Source organism: Arvicanthis niloticus, chromosome 7 (assembly GCF_011762505.2).
Source record: "Arvicanthis niloticus isolate mArvNil1 chromosome 7, mArvNil1.pat.X, whole genome shotgun sequence".
Lineage (NCBI taxonomy): Eukaryota > Metazoa > Chordata > Mammalia > Rodentia > Muridae > Arvicanthis > Arvicanthis niloticus.
In genome coordinates, this window is record NC_047664.1 from 22,227,435 (window position 1) to 22,240,060 (window position 12,626).

Here is a 12,626-nt window from a genome sequence, read left to right on the forward strand (position 1 = left end):
GCGAGCTGGCGAAGGCTGCTTGCTGTTTTTAAGCTGAGTAGGTTCCTGGGTGTCAGGGGCTGAGGAAGGGTCCTTTAAGGACACTCAGCCTTTCCACCGAGGGAGCTGGCATGAGCCAGAAAGGAGAAAGAAGCACAAGGAGGTGGAAGGAGGTAGCTGGAGGCAGGAAGACAGACACCAGAGCAGTGGCCACAATGGATGCCACTCTCGTGCCAAGGAGGAAGGCACAGCCTCAGGCTGGATTTCACATGCCATGGCATGTATGCCCTCATGTTGGCTGTCCTGTGGATCATGGGGACAGCTGGCCAACACCGGGGGCCAACAGACTCTTCAGTAAAGTCAAGGTGTCCTTCTTTGGATGGCAGCATCAAGGGAAAGATCTCATGAGAACTGCTCTGCAGGACTTGAGTCTCCTTTAGCTTTTGGCTTTCTTTCTTCCATAGCCTCCTTTGCCGTTCCTATCAGGTGCACCCTGTTCACACACACACACACACACACACACACACACACACACACACACGCCCCCCACTAATGGCCTTGGTGCTGCCTACCCAAGGAGGAAAGCATGGAGCCTGGAAACAGGCAGAGAGATTTCCCTTCTAGACAGGCATAGATAGTCTCTCTCTCTCTCTCTCTCTCTCTCTCTCTCTCTCTCCCCCCCCCCTCCCTTCCTTCCTCAAAAGCCCCCTCTTTCTCTCAAGGCAGGCTTTCATGAGACAGCCCAGAATTCACTATAGAGACCAGGCTGGCCTCGAACTCACAGAGAGCCACCAGTTCTCTGCCTCTCAGTGCTTAGATTTAAAGCCTGCAGCACCACGCCCAGCCTGGTATGGTAATGCCCAAGAAGTGCAGAATTAAGCTGTTCATCGTGGGTTTCTTTATTCACCCTCAGGCAGTGCACGGGACTTGGAAGTTGATTTTAATGTTTAACGTAAAAGGTGTTATCCACTGCCTACGAAAGACTTGTGAAAAACAGGCAGCAGCAACAAAGAAACAAAAGCAACTGGGCAGGTTTGTTTCCTTCATGATCTAATGGGTCTCTAACGGGTCTCTGGGAAGATGTTATAACATCCTTCTGGTGGAGGGTGGGAAATGGAAATTGTCACTCGGTGGGTATGAGAAGACTGATGTCCTTCACTTAAGTGACAAACAGCAGAGAAAGGAATAAACCAAAAGAGAGGAAATGAAGTGTGCAAACTATCTGTGTTTTGTAGCAAACTTCCTGCAATGCGAAGGGCCGCAGTGGCAGCTAGCTAGGGTAGGTAGACCCTCCCACCGGCTCCCCACCCCATGTCTCCAAGGGTGCCTGCGGATCTTGAGAGGGCTTCCAATCTTTTGGCTATTTATTTGTATGGGTCTGGTTGCTTCCTCTTTCTCAGCTACCCTGTGGCCACCTGTTTCTGGGGAGGTCTGCCTCGCCTCAGTAACAACCAGGAAAGCCTAGAGACTGAGAAGAGGGCTGACTTCCCAGAACCTCAGGGACACAGAGGGGGAGGGGTGAGGACACCTTGGACATGAGCTCCCATTAGCTGAAGAAACTTACTGTTGTGTGCCTCGCTGTTCTGCTCAGCTCCCAGGATAGGCCACACAGCAGGTACTTCTGCTTGCCCTCATGGGAAGGGCAGGGTTAATCACAGACTGATTAAAGCTGACAAAATCCAGGGCCTGCTAGGCAAGGACCCTACCACCAAGCTGCTTCCCCCCAGGACTTACTTTGTGTATCAAAAGGGCCTGTGGTGGTTCATACTGTTTGCCAACTTGACAGATTTGAGAACATCTTGGACAAAGGGCTGGACATACCTGTGAAGGATTTTTTAGGTAAGTTTAGGTGGGAACATACCCTCACGTGGGTCCTGGGTTGCATCAAAAGGAGAAAGCAAGCTAAGCAAAAGTATCCTTTGCTCTCTGCTTCCTGACTGTGGACATAACGCAGCCAATAACTCTCCTACCACCCGCTAGCCCTGCTAGGTAAAAGGTATCCCCAGGAACTGTGGCCAAAGTTAACCCTTTCACCTTTAAGCTGCTTCTGGCAGGGCTTTTGCCATAGCAATGAGACAAGCAACTACTCAAGAACACAGTACTCAGCTGACTCAGACGTAGGGGCTGCGTTGGGTCATGATCCCAGTAGTTCACATTGGTGCTTCATCACGGGGTCCTTGTGTAAGCATCTGTGGGGCCAGGTATCCCTTCTGAGCCCTTCCTCTCTGAAGCATACTTCACACTGCCATGAGACCTCATGACTGTGACTGGCTCACGATGTCCTAGGGCCACGGTGGGGCAAAGTGTCCCTTTTATTAGCATTACGGGGCACCCCCTTTTCTGGATTGTTTCTCCTGGGCTACTGACCCGAGAAAGAAGAGTAACAAGCAAGAGTTTACTCCTCTCTGCTGTTTTAATTAATTGGCCCTAAATTAAGCTGCTCAATGAGCTGGGGTGTTGTTCTGTTGTTTCCGCTGGCTTCAAACTCCCGGACTCAAACAATCCTTTTGCCTCAGGCTCTTACGTAGCTGCATTGTACACCACTGTGCCTGTTAGGAGTGGACTGTGTTACATCACAGTTTCTGTGTGTTACAGATTCTCTAACCCGGTTTGACAGCTGTGGTTCAGAGACTCTCAGAAGCTGCATGTATCTGAGCATGACCAGAGGCCGAGCACGGTACATTCATGCGACCGGCAGGGTGGGGCTGGCTTAGTGCAAAGTTCCTAAATCATTGCTTCAATGACTCAGTTTTAAGATTTTCATCAAGTGAGTATGATTCTGGGCCAGGCACGGGGCAAGGGCAACAGAAGAGGTGGACACGAACACAGGAGACGGGAGGTGGGAGGAGGCACTGGGGAGTTGGGCTCAGGACTCCAAGAAGCAAGTGGCTCAGTGGGTACCTGTTGTGGGTAATATTTAAAAATGCCGCTGCACGGCCGACTATCTAAGCGGCGGCTTTGCTTAGCTCAGGCCGCCATGTTCCGCGGCCAGAAGCCAAGCGCACCACAGCTGGAAGCGGCCAGAGGCCACATGCGCCACCACAACTAGACCCATGAGACCGTGGCTCTGGCTACAGGTACCCACAAAGGGCACTCAGCATGAAGGGATGGAATACAACCACTGTCACACCCAGTGCACTCCACAGTGGGGACCGAACTCTAGCCCCAGGAGAATCTCAACCGTGTTCAATTGGAGTTAGGCCAAACATGACTGACACCATCCTCCCCAGTTCCCTAAAAATGGACACATGGATTCTGGGAATGACGAAACCGGACCTTCTTCTCTCCCCTCCTCTCTTCTTTTCTCTCCCTCCTTATTCCCTCCCGGTGTTTACAATACTGGGGGTGAATCCAGGGCCTCATATGTACTTACGCACTTCAGCACTCGGTTACAGCCCCAGCCTAGTAATTTCTTTCCTGAGCAGGGTCACTGCATCTAAAGCCCCAGATAGAGCAGGCATTTGAAGGTGGCTGTCTGCTCTCCTGAGAGACAGCCCAGTCTAAAAAGTGAGCAGCACCATTCCTGGACATGAGTTCTGGACTTCATTTAAAGGAGAAAGCTAGTTGATCTTGATTGTGGGTGTTCATCATTCTCTTCCACCGTTTTAAGGGAGAATGGATTGGCTTTGGCTCATAGTTCCAGGTTAGACCCTGTCATAGCAGGGACGTCTGTGGTGGGATCACGAGGGAGCTAATCACATTACATCTGTGACCAGGAAGGGTGTGCAAAGGTGCACACTCATGTTCAGCGCTCTCTCTCTCTCTCTCTCTCTTTTTTTTTTTTTTTTTACTTCTACAGCCCAGGTCCCACCAACAATTAACTCAGAGCTTCCCACACCAATTAGCATAATCAAAAGAACCCCCTACTGGAATGTAGAGGCCCAGCTTCCAGGTGATTCTAGATTCTGTCAGGTTAACAATTAACATGAAGCTACCTAGCCGACTAGTAACCTTTCCTCTTTTGGGACAAGGCAACCAACTAGGCCAGGCCAGCTCAGGGTTACCTTCAGAAAAATGGTGCAGGAAGAAGGCTCCAGTATTGTATGCGAAGGCTCCAGTATTGTATGCGTGAGGCTAGCACCGCTCTCCAGAGATGCCTCTAGCCCTCATTCTAACAACTCCACCTCAAGTAAAAACATTTATCTGAGCCAGGTGTGGTGGTGCATGCCTTTAGTTCCTGAGTCGAGACCAGCCTGGTCTACAGAGTAAGTTTCAGGATAGCCAGGGTTACTCAGACAAACCTTGTCTCAAACCCCTGCCTCCCCTGCAAAACATATATCTGCATGTACAGGAAATATGACATCAGTACCTTCAGGGAGATAAATGATAGGTGCCCTTTGACCCCTTCTTTTTATATTTTTTTGCCCCAATTCCTTTGTATAAAAAATGCTCTACTCTTATATTCAGAAGGAAAAAATTTCTTTTCTTTCTATTATTCTTAAAAAGCTGTCATATTGTGGCATATTTCCTTTTTATCTTTTTCTTCAAGATCCAGCAAAGAATAAAGAAGCTTGTGACACTGAACCCATCCTCACACAGAATTCTTTTATTCTTTAATTTTAGAATCTTTTTTTTTTTTTTTTTTTTTTTTTTTTTGAGACAGCCCAGGCTGTCCTTGAACTCCTGATCCTCCTGCCTCTACCTCCTTAGTGGTAGAATTACAGACACAAGACACCATGTCCAGCTTAATTTTAGAACTTTAAAAAAAGTATCTTCCCTCCACGTGACAGGTAATATGGATAAAAGAACACTCCTTTGTGTCTTCATAAATTTTACCCATCATGTGCTGCTGTGCAGATTCCTTTGGGATGAAGCCCCAGGCTCTGAGGGTGAAGTTTCATGGAGAATGTGTGCTTAGCATACGTGAAGCCATGGGGACAATCCCTAACATCAAAAAATAAACAAGATCTAAACCAGGTGGTGGTGGTATATGCCTTTAATCCCAGCACTCAGAAGGCAGAGATAGGCCGAGCTTTAAGTTTGAGGCTAGCCTGGTCTATAGAGAAAGTTCTAGAACAGCTAAGCTGCACAGAGAAACCCTGTCTCAGGAAAAGAAAAAACAAAAAAAAACAAACAAAACAAAACAAAAATAACAACAACAAGCAATTAATCAAGCTAAGGCCAACCTGACTTCAGGGGTCACTCCCTTCACAGCAGGGGAGAGGTATCAACCACTTCCTCACACACTGCCATACCTCAGGTGGACACTGGGCCTTGCACCCATGCACCCTGGAGTGTTGGAGATAACACACTGCCATAGGGCCTCTCACTGGAGCCTCTGCCAAGATAGTGTGGCCTTGAAGGTATGTGACACCAAGTGTCCCTTCCCCCACATTGGCTGGATATGAGCACTGGGGGACTGAGTGGGGTGAACAGTTTCTGGCTTTCAAAGGTTTCTTCTGCTTTCAGAGTCCCTCCCAGGCTGATCTTCCACTTCTCCAGAGTCCTTGGCTTTTGTGTTTGGGCCAGCAGGAAAAAAGCCCTTGGCTTGACTCCTTATCTGTCAGGAATCCAACAGTTCCAGGGGACTTGCTTGGTTTCAAGTATTGCCCAGTTCTTCGCTCTATAGTCGAGCTTTTAGCCAGGATTTCTTGGCTCTGGGAAAGATTGAATGCCTGCCTCCCTGAGTGCTCTAGGTCTGTGTTTCATTTGCAGCTGCCCTGGCGCTGCGCTGGGCGACAGTCTCAACCCTCCCCTGCCAGCCCAGCCCATCCTGCAGGCCAGCAGAGGAGGCCCTTTGTGTGGTTGTCCTGCAATGTGGGAGGAAGACGCTTCCGGTTTCCTCCTCAGCCCTGTGTCCTGCCTTTACTTCAGCACGGCCCAGGGTCAAGGGTGGCACTGATTTGAGGAGTGTGCTGGCTATCTCTGAGACCTAGCAAAGAACGGGATGCCATCCCTAAACAGACCCAGCCCTTAACTGCTTCTAAGTCAGACTGCGACGGGCTCAGCACCTGGGGCTTTCTTTCCTGATAGAACCTTGCAGCCGATCTTTCCCCACTGGGCTTGGCAAGGCTGTAAAGATTTGGAACCAAAAGAATTCCTCAGTCCTGTAGCACATTAGGCCTCAGGCTCTGGCTGCCGAGGGTCTCCTTCCTGATTCCCCCGGGCACTCCCTGACTTTGAAGTCCTCTTGCCTTGTACGCCTCCTAGGTGATTCCATCCAAGTTCCGTCAAGTTGACAATCCCTGTCTCCAGTGGACAGTGATGGAGGAAGACACCGATACTGGTGTCTGGCCTCCACGGGCACTTACACACATGTGTGCATGTACCCACACGGACACACAGAAACCATACATCCACACATTTAACTATACATACATATACACCAGTGGTTCTCAACCTTCCCAGTGCTGTGACCTTTCATACAGTCCCTCATATTGTGGTGACCCACCAACCATACACTCACTTTGGTTGCCACTTCACAACTCTAAGCTTGCTGCGGTTATGGACTGGAACGTAAATATCTGATATGCAGGATGTCTGATGTTCGCCCCTTAAAGGGTCGTCATGACACACGGGTTGAGAACTGCTGACATACACAAACGTGTTTTTAAATCCTAGGCTTGGGCTGTAGCACACTGGTCGAGTGCCTTCCTAGCCTGCGTGAGGTTGAGCTCCATCCAATAAACACACCAATAAAAAACGGTGCTGAAAGGTGGGTGCTGGCCTGGTGCAATCACAGGGCCTGGTGTACTCTGCGCACACACTGGATTTGACATAAATACTCACTGGAAGAGGAACACAGAAACCCACGTTGTGAAGACGGTGCCATCCCAGGATGGCTACTGCAAGACTGAAGAGGGAAGCCAGGGAGTTCCCTGCTTCCCAGGGGTTGGCTGTGGATAGGAGAATGGGCGGGGTAAACAGAAGATGGACAGGCGAGGGCGATTCTAAGCATCCCTTCCCAGATCTGAGCAGCGCTGCTGAGGAGGTCGGATCAAAGGAGCAGGAAATTCCTAGCAAAGGTTTCAGGATGATTAATAGGTTGAAGGGTACGCAGCATCTCCGCGTCCTTAACTAAGTGCTCTCTCATGGGAGCCCAGGATTTTAGAAGACAAAGACATCCAGAAGAGTCTGGGAGCCATTGGGAACCAGAGATTGGTCCCCTTGGATTTCAGAAGTAAGGAAAACCCATTACCCAACCTTTTAGGGACCAATATTGAGTTCCTGTTTCGAAAGGTCTCCCTAGGTAATTAAGGATTTGCTGAACGCACAGAAGGCACTCTGACACCCGGGTTAGCTAGCTCTGAGCTCTGCCACACTAAGATCTTTCCAGAACACACCGCACAAACTGCTCACAGGCAGGGCTGCATCCTTTATATTCACCCAGTGACCCAACAACGGCTTCTCCAGACTCCTACCCTAAGGATGCAGCCGGATCATAGCTACTTGCCTTCCCAGCCCTCTCTACCCAATTCCTAATTCCATTGTCAGGATTGAGAAAAGAAAAAGAAAAAAAAAGAAAAGAAAGAAAGGAAAAAAAAAAAAAAAGCCCACAGCATCCTGGGTTGAATGATTTTAACTCTGCCAATCCCAGGAGGCTCCAAAGTGCCGTAGCTTCCTGTTGGGGAATAGTGACTGAGACATCTCCCTAGGCTACTAAGGTTTGGGGTCGTACCTCCGACCCCCAGTCTCCGCGTTTGAGCACCCGAGACAGGGTTTCTCTGTGTAGCCTTGGCAGTTTTGGAACTCGCTGTGTAGACCAGGCTGGCCTGATACTCCGAGATCAACCTGCTTCTGCCTCCGGAGTTTAAAGGCGTGCGTTACCACGCCCGGCTTTGTTTTTAAGAACTGAAACAAGTTATCAATCGGAAACTCCCAAGATGTCCCCAGACACCTCCCAGAGGCCACTGGATCTTGAGGTCTCCATGACTTTCGTGCCGTGAGGCTCTGGGGTCACGATCCCCACAGGGTTTTCTCTGTGGTCATTGGTCCAACTCCGTTTGGGACACCCCAGGCTGGGGCGTTCTGGAGCCGCTCTGCATCGGTGCATAAATCCTGCTCGTCCCGCCTGCGCTGAAGTTAACCTCACCCCAGCCTCGGCTAAATTCTCCACTAGAAAGATGTGAGCAGGATAAGAAAGGTGCTGGGGGAAGGAGCCCGAGATGCAAGCGCCGTATTTAAAGAACACACACACAGACACACACACACACACACACACACACAAGCAACAAGCCAGGCCAGCCATTCTCCCAAGCTGCAGCGCAGCGCCCTCTGGCGGCCGAGCGGGGTGACAGCTTGGGGAAAGGGATGGAAAGTGTCCGGAATGTTCTGAGAAATGCCAAGGGCTAAGTAAGGAAAGGAGTCATTCTAAAGACAGGCTTTCTGTGTTCAGCCCTGGCTGTCCTGGAAGACCAAGCTGGCCACAAACTCAGAGATCTACCTGCTTCTGCCTCCTAAGTGTCGGGATTAATAGTAAGCGCCATCCTGCAGGGCTCCTCCTTCCATTTTCAATGGATCCTTGAACTCTTCCTGACACAGCGCCACCCCTTTACCTGCAGTTTGGTTTCCTTTTAAATACAGGCGGCTTGCTATGTTGCCTAGAGGCCTCGAAATCGTGTTCTTAAGCCATCCTCCCTCCTCAGCCTCTGGAGTAACCTGGACTACATGCTTGTGCTCTGTGATGGTGACATTTAACAATCGTGTTTAACCATCGTTATACTTAAAATACCGGTGCAATTTAAAGATTCCCCACCCTCTGGCCACCCTCTACTTCCTTGCTGGCTTTGAGTGTGCTTGTCCCTTGTGGCACCTATACATTTCTCTCCTTTTCTCATGCTCGGTCACTAAACTAGACTCTTCACATCCTCACCACAGTCCAGAGCACTGCAGTAGCCCCCTGGCATGTCTGGACCTCTCCTCCTATTACACTCAGGATTCCAGTGGAATCTACGGGGACTCTCTCAGCTCCTTTATGTATTTCAGTCTGGCAGGAGGCAGCCACCCTGCTGGCTGAGGCCCCTCTTCCCCTGTTAGCAAGTGCTCATTGCTTTCGGCTTTCTCTCTCTCTCTCTCTCTCTCTCTCTCTGGAATTTCTCTCCTCTGGCCATTCCCTCACTGAATTCAGGCAGGCTCTCCCTGCCTTCCCACTGAGTCCCTCTTTTCCCAGCCAAAGGTTCCTATTTATCCCACTTGTGTCTGGTGGGAACACCTCCGACTTCATACCTTCCTTCTCTCTAAAGTGCTTTACTGCTGTATCCGTTCCGTATTGCCACATTGCAGGCTGCCACTCCTTGGCTTAAACTGTAGCTTCAAACAATAAACATTTATTTGCTCCAGAGTCTGTGGGCCAGTTGGTGAGCCTGCCAGCCGGCCTCTGCTGAGCTGGCAGGACACGGCTGATGCTTGGCTGTCAAACCTAAGGTGAAACCGTGATGGGGCCACATGTGCCCCATTCAGCAGCCTGGTCTATCTTAAGCATCTTCCCATTGCCAAAGGTGCAAGTGCAAAAGCTAGCTATAAGACTTCTTGAACCCAGGCTTGGAACTGACACATGCTTACTTCTGTGACATAGTCAGGACAAGTCACAAGGCCAGACACGGAACTGAGCAAAGACACTTCAGCTCTTGCTGGAAGGAGCTATAGAAGACAGCAGCTGTAGTCTAGAGAAATAGTTCAGCCATTCGAGGCTAAGGCTCACACCAAAAGGACAGGAGGACTGTAGCCATTTAGAGTCCGGTTCAGCATTATGCTCGCAAAATGATGGCTGGCTCCCTACCATGACTTGAAGCCACCAACACAATCATTACTGCCGGCACCAACTAGACCCACATTGCCTACAGCACTGGCGCCAACTGGCATTTATATGACCCGTGGAGGCACCAGGGAAGTGGCCTTGTCAGTGCCTTCCGGGTCCCTTGTGGAAGCCTGTCTGTCTAGAACTGGGACCAGTTTGCTGTCACAGGCTGTCTGTCACTGAAGTCAGACAGGGCTGAGGAGAGCTGCTGGCACTTCTTCCTGTAGTATCTAGGCATGAGTGGTGACTTCTTAGCTTCTGTTTCCTGTCTGTAAATAGGAGTGGCCGCAGAGCCACATGCAGAAGGCAAGCCCCACAGTCTGTGTTTAGAAGGGCTTCAGAGCTCATAGCTGCGAACAAAGCTGCTAGGTGAAATCGCTGTGGAGGAACCCCACACAAATATGTGTCACTCACAGGGTCCTTTCACAGACACTCCCCTCTCAGTGACCTCTGTCCTTTGTTGGGAAGACTTAGGCACTTCTGAGGCCTAATATCTACCCAGACTACACTTCCTGGGCCTGCACCCTGGTTTAATTTTAAACCTACTAGCTCTAATATTTAACCCAGGGCTTGGCTTGGTAGGTATCTGTGCTGGCGAGTCTTACGTCAGCTTGACACAAGCTAGAGTCATCTGGGAAGAGGGACTTGCAATTGAGAACATGCCTCCATCAGATTGGCCTATAGGCAGGTCTACAGTGCTTTTTCTTAATTAGTGACTGATAGGGGAGGGCCCAGCCCATTGCGGGTCCACTCCGGGACAGTCGGTCCTGAGTGGTATTATAAGACAGCAGGCTGGGTATGCCATGAAGAGCAGGTCAGTAAGGAGCTTCTGTTTCCATTTCTGCTTCGGGATTCTGCCCTGGCTTCCCTCAGTGATAGACTCACTAGCTGTAACGTGAAACAAACCCTTTCTTTCCCACGTTGCTTTTGACCACGGAGTTTTATCACAGCATTAAAAAACCCCACGAAAATGGTGCCCAATAAAATCCTTAGAGAAAGAGGGGTTCATGCTAACAAATTCTGAACAGATTAAAATTTCAAGATACTCTCAATTTTGAAACTTATGAAAGAGATTTCGTTTTGCTCTGCTGCCAAGGCTGGCCTTGAACTCCTGAGCTCAAGTAATCCTCCTGTCTCAGAGTAGTTAAAACCAATGAGAAAAAAGCTGGAACTCTGAAGCATTTTAGGTCAATTGGTAAAGTCTATCTAAATATTCTAAAATCTGAACTACTCTGCAATCAAACACTAGGGACTAGAAAGTCCCTGGCCTTTTTGGTAAGGGATCCTCAGCCCATAGTTTCTCTTGACTTTGGGTGAGAGTACTTCTGTTTTGTTCTTAAGTCAACTGAAGGGAAGATGTTCCTAGGAACCGGGAGGAGGGGCGAGCCTCCTCTTGGCCAACATCAGTCTCTAGAAAGTGGGTAGAACAGGTGGGGGAGGGCTGGGGTGCCCCATCAGGAGACACCCCAACCTTCATGATCAGCATTTCCAAGCTCTCTCCCAGCCCTCAGCCCTTCAGGGTTGGCAGTAAACCCCAGGTTCTGATGATGGTTTCCTAGGGTGTTCAGACCACAGAAAATTGTCATCCTGGCTCTGCTTCCCCACCCATCATGAAGCATGACAGCCTACGATTGCAACCAGTGTGTCTTAGTTAAGGTTTTACTGCTCTGAACAGACACCATGACCAAGACAACTCTTATAAGGACAACAGTTAATTGGGGCTGGCTTACAGGTTCAGGGATTCAATCCATTATCATCATAGCAGGAGCATGGCATGGTACAGGAGGAGCTGAGAGACAGTTTCTACAACTTGTTCCAAAGGCAGATAGGAGAAGACTGTCTTCCAGGGAGCTAGGATGAGGATCTTAAAGCCTACACACACGGTGACACACCTACTCCAATAAGGCCACATCTCCTAATAGTGCCACTTCCTGAGCCAAGCATATTGAAACCATCACACAGTAGATTCTGAAAGGTGAAAGGAGGCAGGTTGGCTGGATTGAAAGAGACATCAGGCCACAGTGAGCATGGTGAGAACAGATTCTCCGGAGACAGCTTTAGTAAGCCAGCTCTTTTAATGGGGGAAATAAGAGCTATTAAACTTTTGAGGGTGGGTTGGGGCTTTCGGGGTGAATGTATGTCATTGGCTAGAGCCAGTGCACTGGGGATGCCTCATTTGCATAATGAGAAATTCCAGGTGCTGCTGGACATGACCTTATAAGGGGAGAGAACGTTTAACTTGGCTACAGGCTATGTGACCTCCTCAGGGGAACAAAGGTCGGTGCAGAGCTGTGTACACTGGGACACACGCTGGGACACACTGGCCCAGGACAGGAGGGGGCAATCCTATGCCTGGCAATTTCAAGATGAGATTTCTGTGGTATGAACATACCTCAGCTCCACTCTTGCTCTGGTGGGCTGTACACACACCCCTTCCCCACATCCCAGGGCTCCCTAGCCCCACAGAAAATGACGGCACCCAGCACAGATGAAAAGGGAGTTGTGACTGGGTGTGCCCGGGCACCGTTAGGATGTGTTGAGCATCTCACAGAACAGGTTCACATACACCCACATGTGTGTCCTTCAGAGTGAGAGCAGAGACAGAAGCATGGAACAGTGACTGGAGGAACGGGATGAAGAGCTCACCCTAGGGCCTCGGGGCTTTTCCCGGAAGTCCTATCAGAGAATCTGTGAGCCAGGTGCACAGGGGAAAGGGGTTCTTCCGTTATGGCGGTAGAAAGGCATCCTGGACCAGAAAGGGAAGGGATGGAAGCATAGCCGTGTGAAGGCTGAGTCTGTCATCTGCTTCTGTTTTTCACCGGTTTCATCTGTAGTTGGGCTCCTCTGAAAGGTAATCGCACGCCAGTCCGTGGCCGTGTTAAAGGTACAGAGACAAAAGGTAGGGAGATGG